We start from the raw sequence: 13,384 nt of genomic DNA, 5'->3' as shown, positions 1-13,384 counted from the left end.
TGTGTTTGCGGACACAGCTTGACACCACTGCACATTGCTCTGGACTCAAGCTCAGTCTTCAAAGAAAATGTTTAGCCATTAATTTTTTCCACGTTCAGTTAACCGTCCGGAAGACCCATTCCTGGTAAAGTTTATTGGTAAGTGGCCAGTTTCAGAGACTGGAACTGACAAAAAATGGTTGCTGACCAGCTATTGTCGTAATTGCAGAGTCTGAAAATGGGCTGATGTTTAAAACAAAAAAAATTCCGGTTTGACAGATGATGTGGGTAATTACATTCTGTAAGGAAGGTTCTTTTCACTCAGGGAAGGGAGGACTGGAATGATCCGCATGCGGAACTGGGCTGGAAAAATGTCGCGATGTTGGCGTAAAGGGAAGATGGCCCGCTGAGGAGCGCGCCTCACTACAGCCAGCTTGCTCTCCAGGAGTATGTCGGCTCCCCCTGGTAATCCGCCCTGGGGATCTGGAAGTGATGGGGTTCCCAACAGGGCGCGCTCACAGGGGGCCTATTTTTCTCAAATAAGAAGTTCAGTGGGGCCGGCTCGTGGCCCTCCCAGGACTCCCCTCCAGCCCGTCATTCCTAACATGCTGGCCTTCTGTCTGCGTGCTCTTCCCCACGTGGTCACCAGTGCTGCCTGTATCATGAGGATTCAACTAGAGAAACAGAACCACTATGAGTGACAAAGAATGAAAGATTCTTTTTTTTTTTGGAAGGTACGCTTTTGTTAGTGAGGAAGATTGGCCCTGAGCTCACATCTGTTGTCAATCTTCCTCTTTTTGCTTGAGAAAGATTGGCCCTGAGTGCACATCTGTTGCCACTCTTCCTCTTTTTTTTTTTTCTCTCCCCAAAGCCCCAGTACATAGTTGTATATCTGAGTTGTAGGTCGCTGTGGTTCTTCTGCGTGGGATGCTGCCATAGCGTGGCTTGATGAGTGGTGTGTAGGTCCGCACCCAGGATCCAAACCAGGGAGCTCTACGCCACATAAGTGAGTGTGGGGACTTAACCATTCGGGAACATGGCCAGCCCAAGAGACTTATTATTAGGCACTAGACCTGTGCCGTTCAATATGGTAGCCACTAGCCACATGTGGCTGTTTAAATTTAAATGAATTAAAATGAAATGAATAAAAACTTAGCTTCTCCGTTGCACTAGGTACAGTTCAAGTGCCCAATAGCCACATGTGACTAGTGGTTATCATATTGGTCAGCTCATATATAAAACACTTTCATCAGCACAGAAATTCTGTTGGACAGTGCTGCATTAGACCTTACGTGATCATGGGAGCTGATGGAGGAGTCTATGCAGGTCTATTTGCTGTCTTTGGTTCGAATGTTGAGGCTGAAGTCACCATAGGTCAGCCAGAAGTTCAGTCAGGGTAGAAAGCTGGATGTGCATGAGAGCAAAAACAGACTTGGAGCCTGCCAGGACAAACTGGAATTCATGAACAACTGGAATCCTCAAAGACAGTCTGGATCCACATGTGTCTCTCATTACCTTCAAACTCAGGAACACAGTTGTACTGCAGGAGAAGCTGCCCCTGTCACGGAGCTGCACCTGTTCTTGGGTTAGGACTTGGAGAAGCTGGAGTCTGGGTGTGGTCTCGTGTCAACAAGGTGTGCCAGCAGATCAGTGACAGTGTGCCAGAGTTACCCCCTTGCCTGGAGCCCCGCAGTGTCCTTCAGAGCATGGAAACCATGGCTGTTGCTTTGCATCTGCCTTCCAGATCTCATGCAACATCTCTCTCATGGCCAAGATTAACCTGAAACCATGCAGGATTCTGGAAAGGGGATCCTGCATAGCTGAGGTGACACAGTACAAAGTCACCACACTGTCCCACAGGTCCAGGTGTCAAGTCTGCACTGAAGGTGGAGAGCAAGGGAGAGACAGCACTATGAGCTTGCTCTCTCCTGTGCCTGTTTCTTTCATTAGGAAAGCAAAAGGTTTTCTAGAAGCACTCCAATAGACTTCCCTTCATATCTCATTAGCCAGAACTTGGTAAAATGGCCTCCCCTTAGCTCCAGATGAGGCTGAGAAACAGGGTATTGAGCATTTCCAGCCTCTTCTAGAGCAGAGGCAGGCAAGGAGGAAGGGGCTGGGACTGGCATGGGTTAGTCAACTGACGGTGTCTGCTGCGATATGCACAGTGCGTTCCCCACCATCCCCTCCTTATGGCTGGAAGGAACATTCAAGAACACCCACTCCAAGTCCTTCATTTGTGTTTGACAAAACTAAGGCATAGAAAGGTTGACTTACCCAAAGACACACAGAGTTAGTGCAATAAAGCTAGCAGTATGGGAGTCAGACCATCTTATTTACATCCCAGGCCCCTGTATATTGCACACATGGTCCATTTAAAGCCATAAAGGCACACATAACAAGATAACCATCCTCAGTGCTACACCAGAATTCATTGGCAAATCACTCAACACAATTCAGATGTCACTTTTTGCCTGACACATTGGTAAAGGTTGAAAAGATTGCACATACCCAGTATGACCAAAGATAGAAATGGGCCACCGTTGGTGGGAGTGCAACCTTTCTGGTGGGAAAAGTTTATTCATTATTAGAAATTTCGAATATGCTTCATCCCAGAAATAATGTTATAGAAATGTATTGCCCCAAGGAGACATCATCTGACAAGTACACAAAGATGTTAGACACACACACACACACACACATGGAGCAGAAAGAATGTTCATTATTGCAAGAATCTAGAACTAAATGTCCTTCCATAGAGGATTGGTTTAATAAATTTTGCTATACCTATGCAATGGAATATAGTCATTAAAAGGATGATGCATATCTGCATTTATTAATAATGGTCTTTACCACATACTGGAATAATGTATATTATTCCATTCATATAAAATTATATGCGTAATTATTTGCATAGAGCAACATCTAGAAGTATGATGAACAGCAGTTTCAATGGTAATTTCTCTGGGTAATACTTTCTTCTTTCTTTTCTAACTTTGTCAAGTTCCTCAAATCTTTTTTTTTAAAGATGAGCTAACATCTTTACAGACTAACATCTGTTGCCAAGCTTCTTTTTTTCCCCTTCTTCTTCTTCTGCCCAAAGGCCCCCAGTACATAGTTGTATATTCTAGTTGTCAGTCCATCTGGTTGTGCTCTGTGGGACGCTGCCTCAGCATGGCTTGATGAGTGGTGCCATGTCCGCACCCAGGCTCTGAACCAGCGAAACCCTGGGCAAGTGAAACAGAGCGCGGAACTTAACCACTCAGCCACAGGGCCACCCAAATACTGTCTTCCTTATGGTTGTCTGCTTTGGTTGATTTTTCTGTAAGTATGTATTACCTTTATATTAGGAAATTCAAGGAAGCTGCTTTTTGTTTAGAAATATTTAATCATTAGAGGAGACTGTCTTTTCTACTTGGCGGAAAGCAAGGAGTTAGGTGCTAATGTTTAAATTCCCTTCCAGGGCTGGCCTGGTGGCGCAGCGGTTAAGTGCACATGTTCCGCTTCAGTGGCCTGTGGTTTGCCGGTTCGGATCCTGGGGTCAGACATGGCACCGCTTGGCAAGCCATGCTGTGGTAGGCATCCCACATATAAAGTAGAGAAAGATGGGCATGGATGTTAGCTCAGGGCCAATCTTCCTCAGAGAAAAGAGGAGAATTGGCAGCAGTTAGCTCAGGGCTAATCTTCCACTAAAAAATAAAAAAAAAAAAGAAAGAAAAATAAATTCTCTTCCAGTTCTACATTTGGAATAGATGGTCTTGCCAGTTGCTTGATCCTGATCAAGAAGATTGGAGATGCTATCCTTACATTTTTCACACAGGTTTTGCAACTGTCCTTCCTATTTGAAGACTGGAAATCATCACACATTGTGCACCATTTCTAATGCAATCATGCCCTGCCCCCTTCAAGTGACTGCTGTGACATTAGATTCTTGTCATCCCTTAGGGTCACTGCTTAACCCAGTTCTGACACAACTATCACCAAAAAGTCCCTCTCTCATAAAGGTGGTAACAAAAAGTCAAATGGTCAAAACCACAAAAGAGCAGTCAATAGAAACCAGCTTGGAGATACGTTCAAAGAATTCAGGGAAATTGTGAGTGGGCGGGTAGAGAATCTTAGTAGAGAAATGGAAACTATAAAAAAGAACCAAATGGAAATTCTAGAACTACAATTTACAGAACTTGGAGGTGGTAGAAGAAAGACTAGGCATATCGGGTCACCTTTCCTTCCATGTCGTCATTGCTTCTGTGCTCGTGGGAAGTATTCTCAGTCCTTCCACGCTGTGTGAGGCTGAGAGAACTCGGCTCCTGCTGCGCGCCCTGTTTCCACCCAAGAAGCGAAGCAGGGGTTTTCTATGCTCTCAGATTCCTCAAGCCTCTCTGAGATTTGGGGTACAGGCCACATTATCTAAGAGACCCACGTGTTGACGTCTAAGCTCTCTTGTTCTCTTGCACTTCACTTTCCTCCTCTGCAGCCTATGGAACGAGCTGGGGGAAGTGGAGCAACTTTGCTCCTCATCGTCTCCTCTGGGTTTTCTTAGGCCTAGTGTTTCGAAAGTCATAAGCCAAGAATTGATGCCTGTGTTCTGTTGCATTGTCCTTTCTCTGAACCAGTCAGCACAGAACGCCCCAGCTGCTGCTAAAACTGGGGCAAGATCTGGAGTTTCAGGAAGTACTGGGCAAAAAATACATAGTAAACATGTCCAATTAGTGTTCAGCTACATCTGCATTCATTTGGCATGTGTGTGTCGCTTATCACAACCTCACAGGAGTGTTTGACAAACAGCTTGATAAAGTCTTCGCAAATCCCTGAGTCAATAAAAAGTGCATTGCAAATGGTTGTAAGATTACAACAGTTCTCTTGTCCTCAGGCAGGAAATGTCAGAAAGGTAAATCCACACACTGCTTATTAGCGCCAGGAGTTAGATGAAATGAGTCACTTGATGATGCTAGGAGGCAAATTACTTGGGATTCTAACTTCCTTTTTAAGACTGGTAGATGAAAACCAAGCATAATCATGAACACTCTCTTTTCTTAGAAAGATTTGCTTCCAGGGACAGAGAAAAGCACATGTAACACAAAAGCAAGGCAATGGTTATTCAACTTAAAGCAACAACTCATCACAGACACTTTGGAAAAACAGAAGGAAGAAGAAAACTCACCCGTGAATGTATCCATCAAAATTGACCACTCAGCATTTGGATGTGTTTCCTTCAATTTTTCTTCTATGCAGCTTTTTTTGTTTCCATAGTTGTGATAATATATTATAGATAAATTTTTTTATATGGTTTTTTAAAAACTTTATAATGAATAGCTTCTGTTGCAATATGTATTAAGGGCCTTAAAAATGTGCATGCTCTGAGACCCAGAAACCGCACTTCTAGAAATCTATAATCCGTTTATTTATTCACGCAACAATGATTCATTAAGACATCTGTTTACTGAGGCAGCACAGTATAGTTTTAAGAGCATGGGGTCTGGAGTCAGATTGCTTTGAATTCAAATTTTAGTTCTGCTCTTAGGCGAGTTATCTTGCTTCTATGTGCCTCTATTTCCTCATCTGTCACACGGGGATAAGAACAGTGCCTACTTCACAGGTCGCGGCTAAACTCAGCCTGACCACAGCTAGCACTCAGCAGGGGTCAGTCCTTTTATTGCTGAGCAAGGTCCTGAGTAACCTAATATGGTCCTTGCCCTAATGCAGCTCATAATCAGATGATAATAATAATGAAAAGACTGCAGTGTATTAAGGGCTTGCTAGATCTGCTAAACTGCTGGTGGCTTCATACGCATCCTCTCGTTAGTTTCTCTAACAGTCGTTTCACAGATGAGCAAACTGAGACTGGAAGGACCAATGCTCGGAGTTGTAAGTATGAGGGAGGTCCTTTCAGGATTGTTTATATGTTGCTGTAGGAACTAACCTAAATGCCAAGTAAAAGGGAGTTATGTAAACACATTAGAGGTTCCTGTTCAATAGGATGTTGTGCAACTAGGAGTGAAGTGAGTCATGGAACACTATGTATAATAGGGTTTAATTTCCAAGAAATAAATACTGAGATACATCGTTAGTGAACTTTTCATATAAAAATAAGTTCCAGTATATACTCCCAACTATTATTTTTCTTCATAAATATTAAATTACTTATTAAAATTTGGCTTATTAAAGGATCAATGCTCAATTTTAAAATGAGTTTTTATCATCTTAATAAATAATAAATATTTAATACCTACTGTATCAGTTGTCTATTTCTGTGTAACAAACCATTCCAAAATTTAATGGTTTAAAAAGGTTATTTTATGTCTCATGATTAGTAATGTCAGACTGGACTCAGCCCGGTGGTGCTTTCTGTGCTGGTCTGTATGGGATCGCTCTTGTGGCTGAGGTCATCTGGTGGCTAGACTGGGGAGCAGTTGGTCCAGGGGCCTCAGCTGGCAGGGCTGGTCGTTTTCCAGCAGGCTAGCCCGAGCTGCTCCCTGGTGGCACGCTGTTCCACAGGGTGAAAGTGGAAGCTGTCCTGGTAGTTTCACACCATCATGTCACCACTGTCTATTAGTCAAAGTCAGTCCCAAGGCCAGTCTGGACTCAAGGGGTGGGGAATAGACCCTCCCTCCTAATGCGGGGAGCTGGTGTGAGGAGGGAGGAAATGCTGAAGCCATTTGCAAACAATTTGCTACACCTACTACGAAATCTACACTTATTACAATCACTATTCTTAACATAGTAGCTTTATTTTCTTTATGATTAGAACAAAAAGTATTACCCAGAGAAAATTCCACTCCTTGACCAGGCTGTTAAACTTTGAGCTCCTGACTGAGTCTTCACTGTCAGAAAGTAGCTATCACTTGACACGACTTTCTTAAGGGGTGAAAAATGAGTCAGCTTTTGCCCTGGAGGTTCAGCCACTTCCATTTTTGATTTCCGTTTCCTGCCCCCAGGACCCAATACATACCATCGCAAACTAAGAAATACAAATCCCCACTCGCCCTTCTCCTGAGCTCCCACTTTTTCTTTCCTCCAGCATCCTCAGATCCAGGAGGAGAAGTGTCGTGACGTAAGAAAGATGGCAGATGAATGTGTGTTTCATCTTTACTAGGTGGGGATATACAGACATGGCCTATAATTTGATTTGATATTAAATATTCTCACAGAGTGTTTTGTGATGGTGATAATTGTGTGTTTAAGGGAGATTCCACAAGGCATTGCTGAACTCTACGTTTTCTCTTCTCCACAGCCCTTACTGCCTTTCCGCACACCACACAACTTAGTTGCTTCCTGTTCTTTGCTTGTTAACTATCTCCCTCTGATAGAATGTCAGACCAGTTCCTAGAGGGGAGGGGTCTTTGTCTCTTCAATTCATCGATGTATCCCAAAATCAGAACAGTGCCTGGCATAGAGTGGGCACTCAGTAAATAGTGTTGAATGAATACAGGAGGGCATGGTGGGCTGGGCCAGTGCTGCTGAGAGGTCTAATACAGTGGGTGCAGAAAACCGGCCAGTGACTTCGGCAGGAGGCCCGCCATTGGTGACCCAGCTAAGAGCTCTTTTGGTGGGGTGGTCAGGACAAAAACCTGAGACGAGAGGAGCTAGGAGAGAGAACCAAAGGTGAGAGAGGGAACACAGGAACAGAGACAACAGCAGAAATGCATTTGGAGAGCTATGTGGGGCTGAGAAATTCAGTGGTACTGGAAGGGTCGTGGAGTTCCCTTTTTAAAATGGGTGAGAGCATAGAGATGGAAATCATCCTGTAGAGAGGAAGAGAAAGCTGACACAGGAGAGAGAATCAGTAATTGCCAGTGCGGAGCCCTCGAGAACTTTGAGAGAAGGATTTAGGGCCCGAGGAGAAAGGTGGGCACACCTCTCCCCCTGAAGCTGCAGGGGTGTCAGCGGATGAGGCACAGACGTAGGTGGGCAGGCGGAACTGCATAAAGGTGAGGAGGCTGTCCTGGAGAGGAGGAAGCAGGAATGTGGGTGATTTCAAGTAGAAACGGTGTGTAATGGCCTCCAGAGCAGGAAAGACCAAAACGCAACACGTGGCCATTTCTGTCTACGTTAGGACAAGCTACGGGGAGCTCACAGCATGGAGCACCCCTCAAGCTGGTTTCTCAGACTTTGTTCTCTGTCTCAGTGAATGGCATCATTGCCCACACAGTTGCCCAGGCCAGAAACCTAGGTCGTGTTGGACTCGCCCCCTCCCTTCCTCCCCTCCCTCTCTGGTCAGTCCACCTGTCTCTCCCCACCTCACCGTCTGAGCTCTGGTTACCTGACAGACTGCAGGTTAAAAGCTTCCTGACTGGTTTTCGAGTTCAATTCTCCATATTACAGCCTGAGTGATAATTCCAAAAAGGAGATCTGGGCATGGTACCCCTCTGCTTGTAACTGGTCAGTGTCTCCCCCTCGCCTTCGAGTTAAAGTCTAAATTCCTCACATAAGACCCGTCCTGCTCAGGCTCCTTCCTACCCCTCGATGGAGACGAAGATAATAGGGGAAGAAACAACAGCAAGAAAATTCTGAAAATTGAAAAGAAAAATGGACAATAAATTACTGATTTGGCAGGCCAGAGAGAAATACTTTCTATGATCATGATCTGTAAGTCGAAAACTAAAAGGTAGAAAGTTGTTTATATTACACAAAACATGCACAGATATATAATAAAGAGTATTGCCTAAATTAATGACAGAGAACATTAGCAAAAAATATTAAGCATGAATTGAGGACTGGGACAGTACCCAGAAGATGGAACATTATCCGTAAAATCTAAGCTAAAAAATGTCAAAATAGAGAGCCCAGCACTGCCTAAAGTTGCAACAATTTGAGCATCAAAAAGAATAATGGTTTAGTGGATTTCAATCACACCGAATTATAAAAATCCATGGGTCTACATAAAGATACTCAAAAAAAGAGAAAGCCAAAAGGGAACCCATAGTCACCACTTAAGAAGGCTTGTAAATCAACTTCTTAGCTTGACAATTGGTAACTAAAGAAAAAGACTTAAGCATTTGTCCTGTAAGAAGTGTATCTTACACCAAATAGGCTCAATTGATGAGAGAAAGTTCTATTTTATAGAGGAATGCTGGCCAAGAATGTAGAAGGAGTGACAGAATTAGAAAGCCATCATTCTGTCACCCCTATTAAAATTACTGACACAGACAAGATGTTCAGTTGCTATTAAAACATTTAGGTGCATGACTGAAGGGAACCAGACATTCCTATAAAACCACAAGTAGTACCACAGAGACCACTTTCCTCTTGCAAAGGGGTGTTAACTGGTCAATAAAAGGCTCAGACTATTTATTGCCCTGACCAGGGTGAATCCTAGCAACCAGTTAATGTGTGTCTTCTCTGATATGATGAAAATGCAACATGAACTACAACGTCATCTATGTCAAATTCTAGCTGAAATAAAAATTAACTTGAATTCATCAAGTCTTTACTTTTAACTTTCAGATTTAAATTTCAGGGGTTGAAGAAGTTGAATGGCATGACAAAGAGGCCAGCAGACAAACTCAGAAAGTGGGACAGCTGGCTGGATTCTTCTACAAGCACGATTCATTAAAAAGAAAAAAGGAGAGTGCGCTAGATCAAAAGACCAGAGGGACGTAATCACCAGATGCACAGTGTGTCCTGGGTTGGGTTGTGGTTTGGACTAAGGCCTGTAAAGGACATTTGGGAACAAATTGTGGGCCTTGAATACGGAGTAGGCATTAGGCAAGATGAAAATGCATTCACACGGAAATGGGAGAACCTTAAGTAAAATGAGCAGATAACAAAACAGCACAGTGTGTCTCATTTTGGTAAAACACACACATACATAAATATCTGGAAGGACATACACTAAGGTGTTGATAATGGAAATTTTTTGGTGGCAGGAATATGGTGTGTTATTTCGGTTTTGTTTCTCTTCTGTGTGTGTAAATTTCTACAATGCACTCATCTTTTAAATAAGAAGAAGAATGCTAAGAAGGAGGAGGAGGAGGAGCCTGAAAGTGCGAAGACGACAGGTGAGGAGCCCTGGGGGCAGGCAGCAGAGACAGCGCCTCCACTGGGGCAGAGCTTCCACAGCTGGGATGGAGGTCCAGCATCCTGGCCTTTGCTTTCACCCATCAGACTGCACCCAACAGAGGGAATGATTCCTGAGCAAGACATGCCCAAGCAGAAGAGTTTTGTGGGCCATTTCTACCTCTGGATCCCGTGAAAACCAGCCCTGCCTGCTGCTCTTCCACGAGCCTGAAGAGCTACTGGGACTTGTCATGTTATCTGAAGATTTTCATCTTTCAGGTCGAGTACCAGAAAAAGGTCTTCAGGCTCCCACCACCCCCATCTTCTGTTGCCTTTGTTGTCCAGGGATATGAAGATGGAAGGAGGAATAAACACCTCTGAAGAAGTCATGACTCTTCACTTTGTTCTTGGTTCCAAACAGTTTTGAGGCAAAACTGGGTTACTCGAGAGAGATTACGCGCTTCAGTTAGAGCTTTTGACACTTAAATCCACAAACAGACAAGAAAGTCTGGAGTGAACTCAGAGCTCAAGACTGGCTGAGCCTGATGTAGGCTGAGGACTGGGCAAAGCGAAACCCCAGCTCCTTGGCAACCGGCACAGCCAGAGAGGCACGTTTCAGGGCCCACAGTGGACCCTTGATCGGATTTCCCTGCCGGATAGACCCCCAGTCAAATTAACCACACATCAAAGCTGAAAATTCTTTCCTTTTCTTGGTGCTCTGTGGAGCCCAACCTTAAGAGGATATCAAAAACAAAAACAAAACAAAACCATTAAATGGGCCAACAGCACTTTTCTTTGGAGTTTCAGGGGATTGTCACTAGATTATGATTCCATGTCAGTAATATTAGGGCTTGGAGAATAGTTTGCATCCTTGCTTTTGTTTTTTTCTTTTTACCATCTTCCTCTCCATTGGGAACTTCCACTCAAAAGATTATATACTCAATGTGAGAAAGTCTGTGTTTTTTAAGAGCAGCATTTATTCTGAAAACTAAATGATTTATAGCTAGAAATTGTCTAAAGACTAAAGAAAACACTAGTTTATCTTTGAAGTTCTTTGCAGCTCTGAAATCCTTTACTATTTTGAGTGTAACAGACCGAGTTGTGTGTATGGTGTATTTTAAGCACTTTTGCTCCCTCTAGAGGAGCAATATAAAAAAATCAGAGCTGTCTGCATTTGTCTCCAGCTCTGAAGTTAAATTTTTATGTTATTAAGAGAAAGAGCCCATTTGGAAATAATCAGGAAAATGTAGTCTTAATTAACTATAATTTTTAAATTATAGAATGCTCCATAATCATACCAGTTTACCACTTTAATATGGTTCCTGTTTCTAATTTGAAATATGTCCTTCCAGTTTTGTCTGCTATACAATACTCAGAGAATGTTGCATCCTGCTTTTTTTCCTCTCATTGCAAATATTTCCTATATAGTATCAGTCACATCCACTGAGTAAATCCTAATCGTTCATCCTGTTGCTGGACAGCTGGGTTGTTTCCAATTATCCAGCAACAACTACACTTAACACTTTTATGATGTAGTGCTTCCATGTTTGAGGTGGTCCTACGATTGAACCTCAGCAGTGGAGTTACTGTATCAACGAACATGCTCATTTTTGAAATGACACTACATGTTTCTACATCACTTCATAACAGGATCCTATCATCAGTAATGCATGAAAACATCAGTTTCAGCACGCCTCCCAGCACTGGGTACCACTGTTTTTAAAATGTTTTGATAATTTGGTAGACCAAAAATGCTATCTCATTTTGATTTGCATTTCTTTGACTTCTGGTGGTTGAACATTTTTCTAGATTTATGAGTTTTATTTCCTCTTTTGAAAATTCTGTTTATCATTGACAAACTTAATAATTTCTTACTTAGGGAGCCCTCGCATCATGACCACTACTAACGCTATCATTTGTTCAGCAACCATAATATGTCAAACATTGTGCTAAAAGCCTTACATATATTTTTAATCCTTGCCACAACCCTGAAAGGAGGAAGAAGATTGAGTCTCCGAGAAGCAAGTACCTCACCCACGTCCACGCAGCTCCAGCAGGTTAGTTTCTATTACAACCTCGGCCTCAACGTAAAGATCTAATACATCTTTATTTTTATAACAAAGATATGAATTCTTTGCAGTATTTTTCCCAGGCCTGTCTTCCCTTCTATTTTAGCTATTTTTTGGACTTGCAGAAGTAGCATAATATATATAGTGTATCATAATAATTAAAATTTAACAACAGTAATAATAATTTAACTGTAAATCTCTTTCAAAGCCAAACACATCTTGGCTCTGACTAGGTGTCACATAATAGCCCTCTGAAGTAATAAAAAGATACGACATGTTCTATCTCTCTAGAAACAACTTAGGGCCTAGATTAACATGTTCCAAATTATTAAACAGTTATTTGCACATCACATATTGACTCATCTTTCTCTTCCTCAAGAATCTGTGCTGCATTATTTGTCATTCATGTAGTAAAATCTGTATTTGGACTTGTCTGTTTCATTGATCCAGTCTATTCTTTGTACAAATACCACATTGTTTTAATTACCATATCTTTGTAAGACTATTAAAACAGAATAGGACTAATCTTCCCACAAATAATTTTTTTCATAATTTCCTTCCCTTTTTATTCTTCAAGTGAACTTTAGGATCATTCTGTCAATGTAGGCAACAAATTATTTTTCTTTTAAAGAAGGAACTCAAAGTAGTAGAGATTTTGGGGTTACATTAAACCTATATATTAATTTAGACACAGTTATTTTCATATTCAGTCTTCCTAACAAGGAATAACCATCCAGTTACTTTTTTTCAAGTATTTTTTTATATTTTTAATATATTTGTATTTTTTTCTTCATGCCATCACTACATATCTTGTTAAGATTATTCTCAGGCATCATATGTTTTAGTTGTTCTTGCAAACAGGGCCTATTTTTTTGGCTTGTTTGTTTCTGTATAAGTTGCTGCTAGTATGTAAAAATGGTACTGATTTTTATGTACTTGTGTGTTATATATATTAAGCCATGTATATCTATAAGCTCATCCATTTCAACAGCTTATCAGCTGACTCCTTTGTGTTCTCCAGATGAACAAGAATACCAGTTAAGAATGATGCTTTTCTTTCTTATAAACTTTTGTGTGAAGACAAAGAATGACCACAGCCAGCCTGGGACTGCACCCTTAGGAGGGCCTGCTAGCAAGGCTGGCCCCCAGCCTGTGCCTGGGAACTCAGGTTTGGGGAGTTCCCACCATCCCTACCTGATAAGCGTGGGCCCCTCGCCTCGACCATTTGTGCAAGCAATTCGGTTTATGCTAAACACCTGCTTTTGTTCTAGGAGTCTGGAATTTTGGAATCTTCCAGGCAGAGGCTGCCTAGTGACCAATCCTCAATAGAAGCTTTGGGTGCTG

The 13,384-nt window shown here is 42.3% G+C and overlaps 1 protein-coding gene across 1 annotated transcript in view; it reads right to left on the bottom strand.

The window, feature by feature from the left end:
- PTGDR (prostaglandin D2 receptor) overlaps positions 1–13,384 on the bottom strand; it is a 50,504-nt gene that overhangs the window by 11,604 nt on the left and 25,516 nt on the right. The gene's annotated exons all lie outside the window — the stretch shown is intronic.

The sequence above is a fragment of the Equus asinus genome, chromosome 2 (assembly GCF_041296235.1).
Source record: "Equus asinus isolate D_3611 breed Donkey chromosome 2, EquAss-T2T_v2, whole genome shotgun sequence".
NCBI classification, from domain to species: Eukaryota; Metazoa; Chordata; class Mammalia; order Perissodactyla; family Equidae; genus Equus; species Equus asinus.
The sequence above is the reverse complement of the archived record's forward strand: the minus strand, read 5'-3'. Positions and strand labels throughout refer to the sequence as shown.